Here is an 18,683-nt window from a genome sequence, read left to right as displayed (position 1 = left end):
GCTTGTTAAAAAAGATAATAGTGACTATTTATCTGACTTTTTCTCGCAATTGCGAGTTTATATCTCACAATTCTGACTTTTTTTTCCTCAGAATTCTATATTAAATGAGAATTGCAAGTTATAAAGTCAGAACTGCGTAATATAAACTAGCAATTTCGAGAAAAACAAATCACAATTGCGAATTTACATCTTGCAATTCTGACTTTTTTCTTGCACATCTGACTTTTTTTCTCAAAATTGTGAGATATAAACTCACAATTGCATGTAACAATGTCTAATTGTGAGGGGAAAAAATACCTTTTTTCCACAGAATTTCCCCACAAAGTTTATATCAAGCAATTCTGACTTTATTACTCACAATTGTATGCTATAAAGTCAAAATAGATATTATGAGATATAAGACGCAATTGCGAGTATATCACGCAATTCTTACTTTATAACTCGCAATTGTGTTTATACCTCACAAAAATGTCAGAATTGCGAGTTATAAAGTCAGAATTGCGTAATAAAAACTTGCAGTTGCGAGAAAAGTTTATATCACACAATTCTGACTTTATAAGATGTAATTCAGACTTTATATCATGCAATTCTGACTTTATGACTCGCAATTGTGAGTTTAAATTTTGCAATTCTGAGAAAAAAAGTCAAAACTATGATGCAAAGAGAAATTGACATGCAAACTCGCAATTGTGTAAAATTAATGATAAAAAAAAATCAATATATTAATAAATAAATTATCAAATAAATAAATAAATAAAGTCCCACATTTTTTATTCAACCTTGTTACTGCATGATTTTTCTTGATTTCAAAAAAAGTAGCATTCTTTAAAATGGTGACATCCAGGAAGTGACATCATTTGACCTCTTTCTACAGCATGGTAACATGGATACTGTAAGATAAAATGATCAAATAATTATGTTTCATGTAAATAGTTTTAAGGGAAGTACAAGTTTGTCAATGTCAACTTCAATGAATGATAAATTCAGTAACAGGGTGGTAAAAACATTACAAGCCTCTATAATTGTCATACTCGATAATACTCAATGTTTGACCTCCCGAATTTGACTTTCACCATTTTCTGAATGTTAAGCACATTCTTTCATTGATCAATTGTTGAAAAAAAGTCCTAAAACTGCCCTAAAATGTGTCTGGTACAGTAAACAAGACACTGAGGAGGGTTAGCTATTCAAACACTAACCCTAAACTCTGGCGCCAAGGTGGCCCTGTCCATTCACTCCAGCTCTAGAGAGACATGAATGAATGAACTTAAAAGAAAGAGAGCAGAATGCCTGTGGGAGCTGTACGCAGACACATTACCTGCCCAGTCAGCTAAAACCGGTGTGCAAACACACAGCGTAGAAAGAGAGATGAAGGCAGTTCAGTCAGAGCTGGAGAAGCACCATAAGGGAGACGTCCTCCTGAGTCTCTTCAGATGGAGCGTTATGGATGAGCGAGCTCCTCTCAACCACCAGAGAGCTGCTGAATGAATGATTCATAGGCAGCCCCTTAGTGTAGCTCCCAGCACTGAATCATTTCTCGTTTTATCTCTCGCCTGCACTATGCATTCTTAGAACAAAGACACAAGATAACAAGAGATCGCCTACGTTAGGGAGGAGCGCTCTGACACCCGCTACTGTCTCAGTGGTACAGTATTATCTCAGCTGAGAATTACTTGTGGAGCACTTTGATACTTTCAACTACAAAATGAAAAGGCAAAAACTTGTATTTGTGTTTCAAATACAAATACTTATACTGTAAAGTATTTCCAATTCACAACCAGTGGGTCTGAGAAACAAGATAATAAGGAAGTCTACTTATTGAGTTTAAATATGGCAGTTGGTTTGTTCATTTTCCAGTAGTGAAGCTACTTGAGATGTTAAATGTAGAGCAGCTCAGCTCTCCTTACACACCCACACAGCTAACACAATAAATTCATTCACTTTCAGTAACACACTAAACTCTCACCAAAACATGCTGGGACATATTTAACCACAAAATTCAAAAAAATGACAGAGCTATGTATATATAAACAGTATGCAGTGCCCTTCAGAGTTACTCTAAAACCCCCCAACTTCCCCAGCTCCACCTGTATAGATCTGCTATGGGTTACTGATATGCTATTTGTGCAGCAGCACTATGTCTTACTCACAGAAGCGTATCGGCATATATATTGGCAGTAGCAAGTTCCTGTCCTTTTTTATGCACTACTGTGCGCTACTATTCAGCTTTCATATTCCGCACACTTGAACACTTTAGTAGCCCACATTTTTACCTTAACGTTAAAGCACACACACAAAAAAAAATATTCTCGTTATTTTTGCTCTTGGACAAAAATATCTTAATTGTATAATGTATTAATGTATTAATTATTTCACAGAAAAAAAAAAACTCCTTTAGCATGGTATGTATAAACTTCAAATGTTTGGGATCACTATGAAAGTTTTCGAAAGAAGGGATAAATTAAATTTAACACGACATTTTAAAATGTTGCAAATGACTATTTCTGTCGATGCTGATAGCCTCGTGGGCAGCACGCCAACATATATAGTGCCGTTATGCTCCAGACGACCCGAGTTTGTGTCCCGGCTCATGGACCTTTCCCGAGCCCGTCCTTCTCCTCTCCCACTTCGCTTCCTGTCTACTTACTGTCCTATAATAATAAAGGCAAAAATGCCAAAAATAAATCTTTAAATTAATTTTCTGTTCATCAAAGGGTCGTCAATAGCTTGATACTTTAAAGGGATAGTTCACCCAAAAATGAAAATTTTGTCATCACAACTGCCATGTTGTTCCAAACTTGTATGAATTTCTTTCTTCTGTTGAACACAAAAGAAGATATTTTAAAGAATGTTGGTAACCAGACAGCCATTGACTTTCATCGTTTTTTTTTTTTTTTTCTACTACGGAAGTCAATGGCAACCGTTTGATTATCAACATTCTTTAAAAGAATGTTTATTCATCTTCTTTTGTGTTCAGCACAAATTGTTTATTCACATTCTTCTTTTGTGTTCAACAGAAGAAAGAAACTCATTTTTAACAACATGAGGGTGAGTAAGTGATGACAAGATTTTCAGTTTTGGATGAACTATCCATTTCTATATCTTTCATTCTAATATGTTCCTCTTATTTGCCAGTTGTGGCTTTTTTCTTTAACTCCTTTAACTTTAACATCTCTTGAACAGTACTGTAAATACTTTACAACTTAAGATAACATTTTTTGCATTACTGTAATGAGAATAACATTTTTTCATTACTAAATAAAATAAAAGATGAAATAAGTATTAAATATCATTAAAACTAGGCTTATTTTTATGTAAAATATTTTATTTCTGTGTATTGTTGTTATTGATTATTATTATTACATTAGGTACAATATTATCTGCTATTTTGTGAGATCAATTTTTGTGAGATTTTATATTATTAGTGAGATTATATTTTGTGAGATAAATAAAAAGGTCACCATACAGCCAAAAATAATTCCACCACTGACGTAACCTTGTTATGAGATTTTACCAAGAAGCAATGTCGCATTTTAAAATTCCATCAAGGACGTTTATCCAACAAAAGTAATGCAAGGACACAGTGTTGCATGCTGTAACTTAAATTACACCTAAAAAGCCTTAAGAGGATCAAAATGCCAAAATGTTCACAATTTAGATTCTCTGTGGGGGGGAAAGTAAGTAATCTCAGGCTTAATGGACAAACTGCCGTGACTACACCACATCTTTCTGAGCATGCCAAAAACTCCCAGATGGATTAAAATACTATACAGTACCAGTCAAAAGTTGGGACACAATTCTAATTTAATAATAAATTAATTATTATTAATTTGAATATTAGTATAATATTACATAGAAATAATATTTATTAATATTAGTAAATTAATATATTATTAATGCAATTTAGAATAAAAGTATAAATAGTTATAATATATAATATACACTATATTCACAGTGTACACAAAATGAAGCACTCAAGCATAAAAAGTTATACCAAAAGATTTTTAAATTGATCAAGAAACCAATTCAGTCAAATGTGTCCAAACATTTGACCGGTACTGTATATGTGTACAGCATATATAATAACACGTAGGCTTGCATTAGTAAATGACAACTCAAGCAGCACTAATAACTTGTCATCTAGAATCATCATCAAAGATCCGGACACAAAGTCATGCACAGGAAACTCAGTTTAGCAAAGCCTCAGTTGCTATACACTTGGAATGTAAAATCCTTCTAATTTTGTCTTTTCTCCTTGTAAGGACATTTGAATGGGTTGATATGAAGGCATGGGGTATCCTCCTTCTCCCAAAAGAGTGCTATTGAAATCTCTATGCATGATTGGAGTTAGTGTGGTTATTCAGTTGTTATTGTGTTTACTTCATCAGTCATGTAACTTCAATTAAGAAGCTTATACCAATCTATACAACAAATCCATTCCTCCCTCCATATTTCCATTATACTTGCATCAATAACATCTTCTATTGCCTTTAAGGGTTCGAAAATAAACTACCCTCTCCTTTCGAAGATAGCATCACTAATCCATTAACACAAAGAACTCAATAATTACATTTCAGGGAAAACAATAGCAGAAATATGCTGAGGATGAAGCATTGAAGCGTTTTCCTTTCATTAACACAGACTCATTATTTATCAGTCACAAGGTCATAGCATCTGTTTCACTAATGAGCAAAGATACTCTCTGGCTTTCATCTGCTCTCTGCATCCAGTTCCAGGTAATCTTTGTTCAGAACAGACAACAAAAAACAACTGGTGATGCAAAAGCCAAAGCCTGCAGGAGATTATATCCAAGGACAGAAACTGTTACACCTACCAGCCGGACGAATGTCGTCCTCTCTTGGACTCCTTCAGGCAGGAGCAGCAAGTTTGTGTAATGCAGTAGCCAAGGCTAGTGGACATGGTCTCCTGTCCAGCCTCACGCACTGTCCCGTCTTCAACGCACCTCAAGCCTAAAGCGCACTCTATTGGCTTAGAGCAGCTTTAGTGTTTGTTTGACAAGCCTATAGCACACTCCCATAGGAGGAGCCCGGATTATGTCATCAGCCGGACTCAGTGACTGACCGCAGGTCAGCGCTGGACTGAAATTTCAGAGCGAGATGAGAGAGAGAGAGAGAGAGAGAGAGCTGGGTTGTGTCTCAGTTGGGTAATCTGGTCACCAGCTCCATTAGGAAAGGGGAAAATATCCTGTGAAGTTCTGCATCCCACCCTCCCCCTCACCATGCCATTCACACTGTTTGTCATATTTCCAAAAGGTGACATCATTCTTATAACGGATGTCAGCGTATTAGAGATTATTTTGTATTGGGGTAGTTGGAATCCGTCTGTTCTGTGATTGTGACACTCACAATTTCACAGTAAGTGACAGACATTTCACAAAGATTTCAGACCTTCTGACACCTCCAAATATAACTAGAGGAAGAAAGATCGTCAAGTCAAGCTTTGAATGTTGGTTTGACAAAGCCTTGCCTGGAAGTTTACTTTGAAGTTGAAAGTTATTGAAGTCTTATGTAATTAGAGTGCTCGGGTAGACCTTTCTAGGCAGTTTACAGACAGACAGACAGACAGATAGAGAGATAGATAGACAGACAGACATATAGACAGACATATATATTGATAGATAGATAGATAGATAGATAGATAGATAGATAGATAGATAGATAGATAGATAGATAGATAGATAGATAGATAGATAGATAGATAGATAGATAGATAGATAGATAGATAGACAGACAGACATATAGACAGACAGACATATAGATAGATAGATAGACAGACAGATAGATAGACAGACAGACATATAGACAGACAGACATATAGATAGATAGATAGATAGATAGACAGACAGACAGACATATAGACAGACAGACAGATAGATAGATAGACAGATAGATAGACAGACAGACATATAGACAGACAGACATATAGATAGATAGATAGACAGACAGATAGATAGACAGACAGACATATAGACAGACAGACATATAGATAGATAGATAGATAGATAGATAGATAGATAGATAGACAGACATATAGACAGACAGACATATAGATAGATAGATAGATAGATAGATAGATAGATAGATAGATAGATAGATAGACAGACAGACAGACAGATAGACAGACAGACAGACAGACAGACAGACAGACAGACAGACAGACAGACAGACAGATAGATAGATAGATAGATAGATAGATAGATAGATAGATAGATAGATAGATAGATAGATAGATAGATAGATAGATAGATAGATAGATAGATAGATAGATAGATAGATAGATAGATAGATAGATAGATAGATAGATTGTAAAAAAATAATTGCTGGTTTAACTTAAAGTAAGTTACCTGGTTGCCTTAATTTTGAGTTCATTGAAATTAAACATTTTAGTTTAATTAACAGAAACTCAAAATATTTTGTTATCTGAACCACATTAGTTGTTGAAGTTGATTTGACAAAAGAAAAAAATGTTGTGATAAAAAATTATGAAAATTATGTTTTAAAGTGTAGATAGATAGATAGATAGATAGATAGATAGATAGATAGATAGATAGATAGATAGATAGATAGATAGATAGATAGATAGATAGATATGGACTCTATACCCCTCACAAAATAAAGCCTCGCAGTGACGACATCCGCTGGCATCCTCACATGACCAGACAACAATGGACAGAGTGAACACATGAGACCGCAGACAATGGCCATCTTCATCCTCAACATTCTCTGGTGGGCCACTCCATGAGCCCCACAACACCCTCATTGAGCTGAAAAAAAAACCCTCAGCAGCTCTCCACCGCTCTGAAGCATGAGGAAAGAGAGGGATTGCTTTGTTGCATTCATCCTAATGAATAATAAACGGGAAACATGATGCAGCGATGGAGCCTTTCATGAAACACTTGTGGATGAAATCCACAGCCAAAGTTAAACTGCATCACTGTCATCTTCAAGTAAATGCATATGGATTAACATATAAATCCTTTATGATCAGCAGCATTTGTATGTAATGCTGGTTAATGCTAGAGGGAAGCCTGAGATTGGTGGATTATAAAATGTGCAAAACAAAATCTATGATGATTGGATGACTACACGATAATACAACACACTGACTGAACCTGGCCATTTTGTGCAATACCAAGCAGTGGCACTGGGAGTTTACCATAATATCCTTTGGTTTATGAAGTGCTATGGCCTCATGGGTGATGTCTTAAAGCTACGGCCACCACATCGCTCCAATAACTCACACACAGAGCTCTTCCCCACAATCCAGTGGCTGTCCATGTTTATATAACCTCTCCTCCTTGAATTCCCACTTAAGATGCAAGGGTGATGGAGTTTAATATCTCCAGGTTGCGGGTATTACTGGACCACTCTTGTGTCTGAGACTGCGCATTAAAGTTTCATCAGTCCTTGGTCCCACGGCTATAAATAGACCAGCATTTCATTCTTTAATGTGTTGAATCAGAGGGGAGAGATGCTGCAGAGATGAGATCCTCAGAGCTCTTACATTGCAAATTCAATGACACATTGTTCATTTTGGTCAAGTAAGTGTTGACATGGGCGCTGACACGAAAACAGAGATAGAGAAATAAAAGTGCTAATTGTGCAGTGGAAGACACTGCAGAGTACATGAAAAATCGACTGTTAAAACGCAAACCTTTGCATTACAAACAAGAACATTGCTCAGAGGTTTCTCGTTCACAGTTGAGTCGTAATGGGGCTCTTAGTTATATTTCAAGCTAAAACTTTGTCTCACTTCTTTCTCCTAAATTTACTAGGGAAAAATATCATTCAAAGTTTTTTTTTTTTTTGAAAGAACAACTGTTTTCAAAATTGACATTTCTTGAGCACCAGATCAGCATGTTAGAATAATTTCTAAAGGATCATGTGACATTTGCATGCCCAATAGGCATTTCAAAGATGGCCGCTGAGTGAAATGACTTGTCTTAAAAGGACTTTGACCAGAAAATGTTCATCCAATCATTGCATTCGGTCCGATGTCCTACCTGCCTGTCAATGTATGTATTTTCACACCTCTCGCGCCAACATCACGTCATCAGCAGGTTCTGTAAGGCTATACAGAGTTGTAGACCAACAGTCAGAGAGTGCTACAAACAAACAGCAGCCACCTTTTAAAGTTAATTCTGAACCAAAACAACAAGCTTATGCTGCGTTCACGCCATGCCTTAACCATAATGGCAACCCGTGACGTTCTACCTGGAGCTGTTCACGTCCTCAATCTCGGATTTCTGTGGCAGCACTATCAACAGCAAAATGAATCTGCAGCAATCAGGTGGTACAAGAGCTCTGTAAGTTGTTTACATGTATTATTACTGTAATGTTTTGTGCTTAAAGACATTAGGTAATTTAACGCTGTCTCTCGTGATGCTTTGCCGACTCATGAGTTTTGTGAGCACTCTGAAGGGAGGGTGGGATTTTATGCTTTTAAAGCTAGCTTGCTATTGCTAGCCTCTCCAAAATTGCCTACCCTACCTTTAATTGTAATATTATTTCATGATATAACAGTTTTTACTGTATTTTTCATCAAATAAATGCAAATGCAGTTTTGGTGAGCAAAAGAGACTTTCAAAAGCATTCACTTGCACTGATTGACTTATTTCATGATATATTTCTGTTTTATTTTGTCCACTAAATTTAATTTCAAGACAGACCTATATTTCATGTCGTATTTTATGAGGTTTTTCATTTCATGGCATATATATACACTGCTCAAAAAAATTAAAGGAACACTTTGAAAACACATCAGATCTCAATGGGGGAAAATATCATGCTGGATTTCTATACTAATATGGACTGGACTGTTAGGAACGAAAGGATGTCACATCGATTGACGGAAATGAAAATGATCAACCTACAGAGGACTGAATTCAAAGACACCCCAAAAATCTAAGTGAAAAAATAATGCAGCAGGCTAGTCCATTTTGCCTAAAAATTTCATTGCAGCAACTCAAAATGGTACTCAGTAGTTTGTATGGCCCCCACGTGCTTGTGCTGACAATGTCGGGGCATGCTCCTGATGAGACGACGGATGGTGTCCCGGGGTATTTCCTCCCAGACCTGGACCATGGCATCACTGAGCTCCTGGACAGTCTGAGGTGCAACCTGGTGGCATCAGATGGACCAAAACATAATATCCCAGAGGTGTTCTATTGGATTTAGGTCAGATGAGCTTGGGGGACATTCAATGGTATCAATTCCTTCCTCCTTCAGGAAATGCCTGCATACTCTCGCCACATGAGGCCGGGCATTGTTGTGCACCAGGAAGAACCCAGGACCCACTGCAGCAGTGTAGGGTCTGACAATGGGTCCAAGGATTTCATCCCGATACTTAATGGCAGTCAGGGTGCCATTGTCTAGCCTGTAGAGGTCTGTGCATCCCTCCATGGATATGCCTCCCCAAAACCATCACTGACCCACCACCAAACCGGTCATGCTGAACGATGTTTTAGGCAGCATAACGTTCTTCATTCTTCTCCAGACCCTTTCACATCTGTCACATTTGCTCAGGGTGAACCTGCTCTCATCTGAAAAGCACAGGAAGCCAGTGGCAGACCTGCCAATTCTAGTGTTCAATGGCAAATGCCAATTGTGCTCCACGGTGCCAGACATTGAGCACAGAGCCCACTAGAGGACATCGGGCCCTCAGGCAACCCTCATGAAGCCTATTTCTGATAGTTTGGTCAGAGATATTCACACTAGTGGCCTACTGGAGATCATTTTGTAGGGCTCTGGCAGTGCTCATCCTGTTCCTCCTTGCACAAAGGAGCAGATACCGGTCCTGCTCATGGGTTAAGGACCTTTACGGTCCTGTCCAGCTCTCCTAGAGTAACTGCGTGTCTCCTGGAATCTCCTCCATGCTCTTGAGGCTGTGCTGGGAGATACAGCAAACCTTCTGACAATGGCATGTATTGATGTGCCATCCAGGAGGAGTTGGACTACCTGTGCAACCTCTGTAGGGTCCAGGTATTGCCTCATGCTACCAGGAGTGACACTGACCCTAGCCAAATGCAAAACTAGTGAAAAACAGTCAGAAAAGATTAGTAGGGGAAAAATATCAGTGGTCTCCACCTGTAAAACCATTCCTGTTTTGGGGGACGTCTCATTGTTGCCCATCTAGTGCACCTGTTGTTAATGTTATTAACACCAAAGCAGCTGAAACTGATTAACAACCCCCTCTGCTACTGAACTGACCAGATCAATATCCCAAGAGTTTAACTGACTTGATGCTATTCTTTGATTAAAAAGTGTTTTAATTTAATTAAAATTAATTTTTTAACTTTAATTTTCTTGAACAGTGTGTATATATATATATATATATATATATATATATATATATATATATATATATATATGTATTGCCAAAAGTATTGGGATACCCCTCCCTATCATTGAATTCAGGTGTTCCAATCACTTCCATGGCCACAGGTGTATAAAATCAAGTGCCTAGGCATGCAGACTGTTTCTACAAACATTTGTGAAAGAATGGGTCGCTCTTAGGAGCTCAGTGAATTTAAGCGTGGTACCGTAATAGGTTGCCACCTGTGCAATAAGTCCATTCGTGAAATTTCCTCACTACTAAATATTCCACGGTCAACTGTTAGTGGTATCATAACAAAGTGGAAGCAATTGGGAACAACAGCAACTCAGCAACAAAGTGGTAGGCCACGTAAAATCACAGGGCGGGGTCAGCACATGCTGAGGTCGCCAACTTTCTGCAGAGTCAATAGCTAGAGACCTCCAAACTTCATGTGGCCTTCAGATTAGCTCAAGAACAGTGCGTAGAGAGCTTCATGGAATGGGTTTCCATGGCCGAGCGGCTGCATCCAAGCCTTACATCACCAAGTGCAATGCAGAGCAGTGGAGATATGCTCTCTGGAGTGACGAATCACACTTCTCTGTATGGCAATGTAAAGTTTGGTGGAGGGGGATTATGGTGTGGGGTTGTTTTTCAGGGGTTGGGCTTGGCCCCTTAGTTCCAGTGAAAGGATCTCTAAATGCTTCAGCATACCAATACATTTTGGACAATTTCATGCTCCCAACTTTGTGGGAACAGTTTGGGGATGGCCCCCTCCTGTTCCAACATGACTGTGCACCAGTGCACAAAGGAAGGTCCATAAAGACATGGATGAGCGAGTTTGGTGTGGAGGAACTTGACCAGAAGAGTTGAAGCTGTTATAGCTGCAAAGGGTGGGCCAACTCCATATTAAACCCTACGGATTAAGAATGGGATGTCATTAAAGTTCATGTGCACGTAAAGGCAGGAGTCCCAAAACTTTTGGCAATATAGTGTATATAGCCTACCTTAAAATAAAAAACCTCATAAAAATATGACATGAAATAGGAGACTTCTACCTGTAACTCATAATCTTCTATAATGGCTGACATGAATGACAATTAAGCAACTTTAACTGCCACTTTGTGACGTTCTGTTGTAACTGTTTACTACAGGAGAGTAGCTGAATTTGCTGTAGTCTGTCTATCATTTAATGCCAAAAGCAACCCTTTTCTTGCCTTTTTTTTATAAAAAAAAAAATTACATTCTTTTGTATTTTATCAAGTGATTAAATGATCCATTATGCCATCCTCTTTATTGTTTCTTAGTGATTTTTGCATTCTTTGGCTTTTTAACATTCTTTTTAACAGATTACTTCCGGTCGCCATTGCCGTTCCATCAGCAGCTGTTGCTTAAAGTCCCTATTGTCATTTCACATGGCAACTGCAACTTTATTCCATGAATTTATTACTTTTGTTTGACCTTGCAGGTATCATTTTTATAACTATTTGAGGGGCTCAGCTGTTCTCTTGAGACAGAGTAGGACATTCTGACCTCAGGCAAGCAGAAACTGTGCGAACAGCATGAAATGCAGCCTGCCTACCCGTCAGTTTAATGCATGAAGTCACATTTTCTCAAAGCTGTCAAGAATCAAAGGACCTTAAGGCACAGTAATTAAGCAAAAGCCTTAATGATGCACAGCTTAAAATGCTCATGCAGATTATTACCACTGTACTGTTCCTCAGGGAGATGGATCATTCTGCTAGAATGGCAGACTTTTTGGTGCTTTTAGACCAAAGCTGAAGCATCATCAGGATGATGACAAGCGATAAATGTGTGGACACATCCGTTTTCACAGAGCTGTTTGATGTTTGATGGGGCCACTGAATCATAAATAACTCTTGTAGGATATGCTTGCGCCTCTGCTGTGATGCTTTCTGATGGGTTTCGGTGGGTTTCAGTGTTTCAGGATATTTATGGGAGCGTCACGTTTACAGAACAATATTAGACAAACTAGATATTGGAATAATGTTTTACTAATATGCCATATCAAATGACTGTAAAAAACGTTTGGTGTTATTTTCAAACAAATGTTTCTTTCAATTTATTTATTAAATTTTCAGCTCCATTTTCTTCATAAGTGGTTGAAAAATTACAATGAATTTGGGTTATCATTTTGGCACCACTTTGATTTTACTAAAAGCTGAAATGTGCCTTTTTGGCGCTACTAGCATAAAGGAATTGATTTAAGGTCATAAAAGTCTTCAATATCTTAAATTGTATAACAAAAGTCTTACTTAATTATCATTTTAATAGGTCTTAAATTTGGGGACTGAAAAACAGTACTCAAAAAGGAATAATGTGAATATTAAACATCAAAATTATTACATGTGAGTGCTGCATGATTCAAAGGCAAAACACGACACTGCTGCACATTCTACACAGTCTCACGGTTTCAGAGCAGTTCGCAATCAGTTAATACTGTGTATTTATGCCGAGCAATAGCTTATGATCTACTTTTGAGAATTATGATAATCTTTACTTAATGGTGTTAATATTATAATATGATATAGATTTGTTGCAAGAGTATGTATTTTATCTCCCTCATCTTTTTGAATTAGCAGCTGGAAGTAGTAAAGGATTTATATATTTCAAAATAAGAGTCTGTGTTTTTTGGGGGCTTATTTATAAATAAAGTCTTTTATATAAATAAAGTCTTCTAAATAAAACTTTTTTGGGGGATATTATTAGTTGGTACCAATTGAATGTATCTGGCATTTAATTCTAGGAAAACTCTTGTAGTTTCTCTCTGGGCCTCCCCATCATAGGAAGGAAATAATAAGAACTTCATTTAACACATTCAATGTATAGACTTTACTAGTGGCACAAGATGTTCATTGCATTTCTTTAAACACATTGTTACTGTATCAGCAAAATCCAATATCAATTGACCTCTAATTCATATGTATTGATATATAAGTAAATAAACCAATTTCAAAACATATGTATATATTCAAAGTCCTTTCAGGGAAAGTCTGTTCACTCGGTAGCCATATTTGCAACGCCTCCGGGCAGCTATTTCAGGCATCCAAGACCAAGTCCTATGTATCTGAATGGCAGAATCCTGAAATCTTTAAAACTGACTGGTGAACTCCCAATTAAATTATATATTTCAAAACAGCAACAAAATCTGACATGAAACATCTCATAAATGTTGTTTCTTATGCTAAAATAACATTAAAAAATGTATTTTTTCAGCCAATGCGCATGTGCAGTCCTAAGCACGAGTCTCAGGTTTCTATGGGAACCAGAGCTTCTAATGGCAGCTGCAGTGATGCAATTACTTTATCAATCAGCAATTGGCTCAATTACTTAGAAAGCGGGAACTATCCCACCATATTGCATGTTGCAGTTTCTTTTTGATCTGGGAAGATTTTAGGTGTGAATAATTCTCTTGAACATGTAAAAACCTTTTGAGAACTTATACAGTAACAGTATAACAGTATAGTAGACTTGTCAGAAACAGGCCTGTGTTATTTGAGACTCTGAGATATTGGCTGTTAAAGCAGCCCTGGCTTGATCTACTGTGCCGCCCCACTATGAGGCCCAGAGCATGTACAGGAAGAGCTCATGGCAGCGGTAAGACTGCAGGAGCATATGGTCCTCACAGCAGGACTGTCTTATCAACCTGACACCGCTTCAGAACCTCAGAACATAAACTGCCCAAACCAAATCTCTCTAAACACTGCTGAAAGACCTGTTGTAAGTGAAATATGCCATCTGCTAAATGGCAGAGAGAAAAATTAAATTCACACACAATATTTGTTTTAGCAGTCTAATTAGAACACTTCTCTACATAAGTGAGTCCCTTGTAAAAAAAAAAAGAAGTACACTTTAGCATACTTTTTTAAAGTTGCCAGCCACCACCAGAGTTTTTGATAATTTTCACAAAATTGCATGGCCCCGAGAATATTTTGTTGTAAACTCTTTTGTTCAAAAAATCTCTGTTTTAAAATAATAATAATAATAATAATAATAATAATAATAATAATAATAATAATAAACGTTTTATTCTTCATGCATTCTTTCTTTACTCCACTTGAATGTGGGTAAGTTTCAGGTGATGATACACGGGGCAACTTTTTGAGCAATGTTGCCGGGCAGCGTTGCTTGGGCACTTTCCCATTGAGAATGAGCAACAAATTTATATCTGGATACGTTAGATGGGTTGTGGGCAATTTTTTGAGATCCTCCAATCAGAATGTTAGCAGCCGATCACGTGACTGGTTCGGAGATTTCAGAAAAAATTCAAACAAGATGGCGGCCTCTCAGCGGCAGTTATAGACAGTAAAAGAAATGGACACAGCGACCCCATTGGAACTCAATTGAGACAAGTGAAGCCCATTTTTCAGACTCAAACTAAGCTTGATGACGTCAGCAACCTGTCTGACAGATGTAAATCTTCTAGTAGCTGTGCGTGCAAACTGCCATCGTTAATCTTGCAGAGACGGCGAGCTTGAGCGGGGAGTTCTTTGGCGTGAGTGAGCAGGAGTAAGTATTCTGATTAATTATTTTGTATAGTATTTTAAAATGTAACGCCAGTACGCTATATTAAGTTAATGCATACTATTGCCTGCAAGCTTCTCCTCCTGTCTGTACGGTAATTTCTCTACTGTGCGACAGAGAGTCGAGTGGTTATGACGCAATCGTTAGCTTATTTTTACAAAAACTGTTTCTACGGGGCCATGATGTAACATAAAAGGTAATGGAGCCCTTTATACATTGTTGTGTATCTTTAGAAATAAATAATGGACAAATGGAGTCTTTAAACGCCTCAGATGTAAAGTTATTCACTGTCAAAGTGACGCCAAAATGAATGGGAGTCAATGGAATGCTAACGCAAGTGAAGTTCTGCTACAAGATGGCGGCACGCGGCCACCTTCAACTTCCGGTCGACTTCCTTGGGCACTGGCGGCAGTGGAGCGGAGAAAAGGAGTGTGAACTTTTACCTTTTTACGCTAGTAAGTTGTCATGCGTCAACCCAAAACGGGGAATTTACCTCATATATTGCTTAAAATACCAACAACTGTCCAAAGTAATGCATGTAAGCTGTAATCAAGCCACTGAATGTTTTCAGTTAAATACTAAAAAGACGAAGTTAATTAAACATCTGTAGTAGCGTAGGCTGTAGGGCGTATGGCACATGAATGCGACACGGGTTCGAATCCGCCTTTTGCTGAACTCGCTCTTATCCCTTTTTCTATCACAAATCAGATCAGAAAGGCATTTATTTTTAATAAAAATGAAGAAAATATTTGAAAAGTTGAAATAAAGTGGTATTTAAAATAAGGTATTTATTGGGTTGGCAATAGATTTGCTCCTCTCTGATTAGTTGCTGCCAACTGTCTGTTGCCCTAATTAGTTGTCCTGTGTCTCATCATGTTGCCCGTTGACGGCAACATTGCTCAAAAAGTTGCCACGTGTATCATCACCTTAAAAAAGCAACATTTTGAACAAAAAGCTGAGATAATTGCATTTCTTTCAAAGACTACAATGTGCATAAACAATGCTTTTGTCACTTGATTCTGCTTCTTTGCCTGTGTTTTGATCAGGAGATTCTCTACTCTTTCAGAAGTTGTGTAATAGCGCCCCCTATCGTATAACATTAAAAACTCGGAAGTCCGGAAATTCTGTCAATGGTGGGGACACGTCATCTCAAAAATTACGGAAAATTCTGTCAATGGTGGGGAAATAGTTAATTTACTTCACCAAAAAGTCACCATGAAATCAAAACAACGGGACAACCTGTCACACACATGAGATCAAAGCAATAGCAAACGAGAACAATCCAATGATCCCAGATTGGACAAAATCAAGTCCCGTCCTACATTTGTTCTTGTTCGAGAAACGGATATACATCACAAAAGGGAAGAAAAGACTATCACAACTTCCGTTTCATGCCGGCTATGTTTTAGCCACTTAATTGATTGTTATATACAATCACATGAAAACATATTTAAATGAATTTATATTTAAATTCAATTAGTTAAATTACACAACGCTTTTTTATGGCTCACTTCAGCAGGACTTTTGTACATCTTTGTATGTAGTTTCATATTCACTTCTATTGTTTTTGAAATATTGTTTAAGTGGATTGCCGAAAATACTGACAAGCATTTAATATGTGGTACTAAAACTAAAAATACTTAAATGTAATTTCTGTTGAAACTTGTTTTAAATGAGATTGTGTTTGAATAATTGTTTGTATATACCTGATGTAGGACATGGGACTGAAATTTTGTGAATAAAGCTGTTTTGATAAGTGTGCAAGTATTGATGATAGTGTATCTTTTTCATTTTGGATTGTTGAAACTTGTATGCCTTGTATACTTAAATATATTTGTAAGTCACAATCAAGTAAATTTTAAACATATTAACTGTAAATGCAATATCAAATATCACACTAGTTAAGTTTATAATCAAGTACTTTACATGTGTTTTAGTATTTTAACCAACACATCAAAATATGTTTACTTCTACTTTATGCATGACAAAAGATTAAAACATAATAATTTGAAATGTACTTTAAAGTAAAACTTTTTAAGAAACAGCCATGAAAGTCTGCTCTCTTTAAGTGGCTATTATTTCAGTAATATATGATCTGCAAGTATATACAAAATGACATGATAAATGTAGAAAAGTGATTTTGTGAGCAACAGTGTTGAGTTTTATAGAAATGCTGTGAAACTCTGACATAGTGAGAAATGAATTAATAAGTCACAATGTCACACAAGCACTGACACAGGTTTCCTCAACATGAAGGTCATACTCCACTGGTTTATTTTGGGCCTTGTTGTGCATTCGGTTAGTATTTGGTAACATAAAACCTCTTCAGAATGCTCTTTTTTGCTCTAATTGTGTCTTTATTCAAGGTTAAACCTGGTGTAGGTTTCTGCCGACTGATATTTTATATGCTTTATAATGGCACTGTGCTTAACCACTGTTTTTTTTTGTTTTTTTTACATAGTTCTCTCTCTCTCTCTCTCTCTCTCTTCATTAATGATCAGGCTATATATAATAAGCAATGTGTGTTGTCTCATCTAGCTTTGCATTTAATAACAAAGTGACGAAAAAGCTCTGAAACAGTTTTTCTTTTGACTTGCCAGCTCCAGAACAAGTTATATTGCCTGATTTAATTTATTTCCCTAACACCATGGTTTATTTTTTATAATAACATAATCATATTAAACAGTCTAGATCTCATTTCGTATACGTTGTAATCCATGCAATATGCTAAACCAACTTTCTTTATGACAGTACTGTACTATGCTGGCTGTTCAGCCAAAAATGAAAATTCTGTCATCATTTACTCACCCCTATTGTTGTTTTGAACCTGTTTGACTTCCTTTCCTCTGGATACACAAAACTACAATTTTTAAAGGATGTACTAATTGCATTAAAGCTTCAAAAAAGACAGAAAAGCCTCTGATGCTCTCTAAAAACAGACTGATCTGTTTTTAGAGAGCATCAGAGACGTATTGCTCAGAATTTACTAATCTGTTTTTGTTTCTAATCTGAGTCATCAGGTTAATGAAAATGGGCCGTAGACAGCAGGAAGAACACTCAGTATGCAAATAATAAAATGCAATTAACCATATAATTGTTATTTGTGTATAGTTAGAAGTTAGAAAATAGATTTGTCAGCTTTTAAAAGTGAGAAGAAAATCTCTGCCATATTTTGGTGCAAATCCATCATGAATCAAATCCATAATTATGAATATGACACATATTTAGACATTTAAGATGCCTTTGTGTGACACTTTTATCCAAAGCAACTTTCACTGGATTCAAAGTATGCATTCCTTTTTCATCTGTTGAGTTCATGCATTTCCTGAAAATCAAACCCACGACCTTGGCATTGCTAGCGAGATGCTCTACTGTTTTTTGAGCAATGTCACCGTCAACGGGCAAACTGGTGAGACACAGGGCAACTAATTAGGGCAACGGACAGTTGGCAGCAACCAATCAGAGAGGAGCAAATCTACTGCCAACCCAATAAATACTTTATTATAAACACTTATAGGCACTTTATTTCAAATATTTTCTTCACTTTTATTAAATATAATAGCTGATTTTTGATAGGAAAATGGAGAAGAGCGAGTTTGGCAAAAGGCGGATTAGAACCAGAGTCGGTCGCATCAAAAGCTGCTTTCACATGTCATATGCCCTACAGCTTACAGACATTGAACAGAACGCATCTTTTTAGTATTTAACTGAAAACATTAGATGGCTAAATTACAGCCTGCGCAAATCAAATGGTATTTTAAGCATTAAATGAGGTAAATTCCCTATTTTGGGTTGACACATGACAA

General features: G+C 37.0%; 1 protein-coding gene across 5 annotated transcripts in view; it reads right to left on the bottom strand.

Annotated features, from left to right (window-relative positions):
* Nucleotides 1-18,683, bottom strand: part of phyhiplb (phytanoyl-CoA 2-hydroxylase interacting protein-like b) — a 43,432-nt gene that overhangs the window by 13,946 nt on the left and 10,803 nt on the right. Inside the window, exon 1 of one of the 5 annotated variants that reach the window (XM_067369182.1) lies at nucleotides 4,835-5,061. The exons of 2 other annotated variants lie outside the window; for them this stretch is intronic. The gene's annotated coding sequence lies outside the window, so the exon portion shown is untranslated. Of the gene's footprint in view, nucleotides 1-779; nucleotides 845-1,318; nucleotides 1,456-4,834; nucleotides 5,062-18,683 lie in introns of those variants that run through there. 2 more of the 5 variants (XM_067369181.1, XM_067369183.1) reach the window with 2 other exon arrangements.

The sequence above is a fragment of the Chanodichthys erythropterus genome, chromosome 19, assembly GCF_024489055.1.
Source record: "Chanodichthys erythropterus isolate Z2021 chromosome 19, ASM2448905v1, whole genome shotgun sequence".
In the NCBI taxonomy this organism is placed as follows: domain Eukaryota; kingdom Metazoa; phylum Chordata; class Actinopteri; order Cypriniformes; family Xenocyprididae; genus Chanodichthys; species Chanodichthys erythropterus.
Note: the sequence above shows the minus strand (reverse complement) of the source record. Positions and strands in the feature narration are given on the sequence as shown.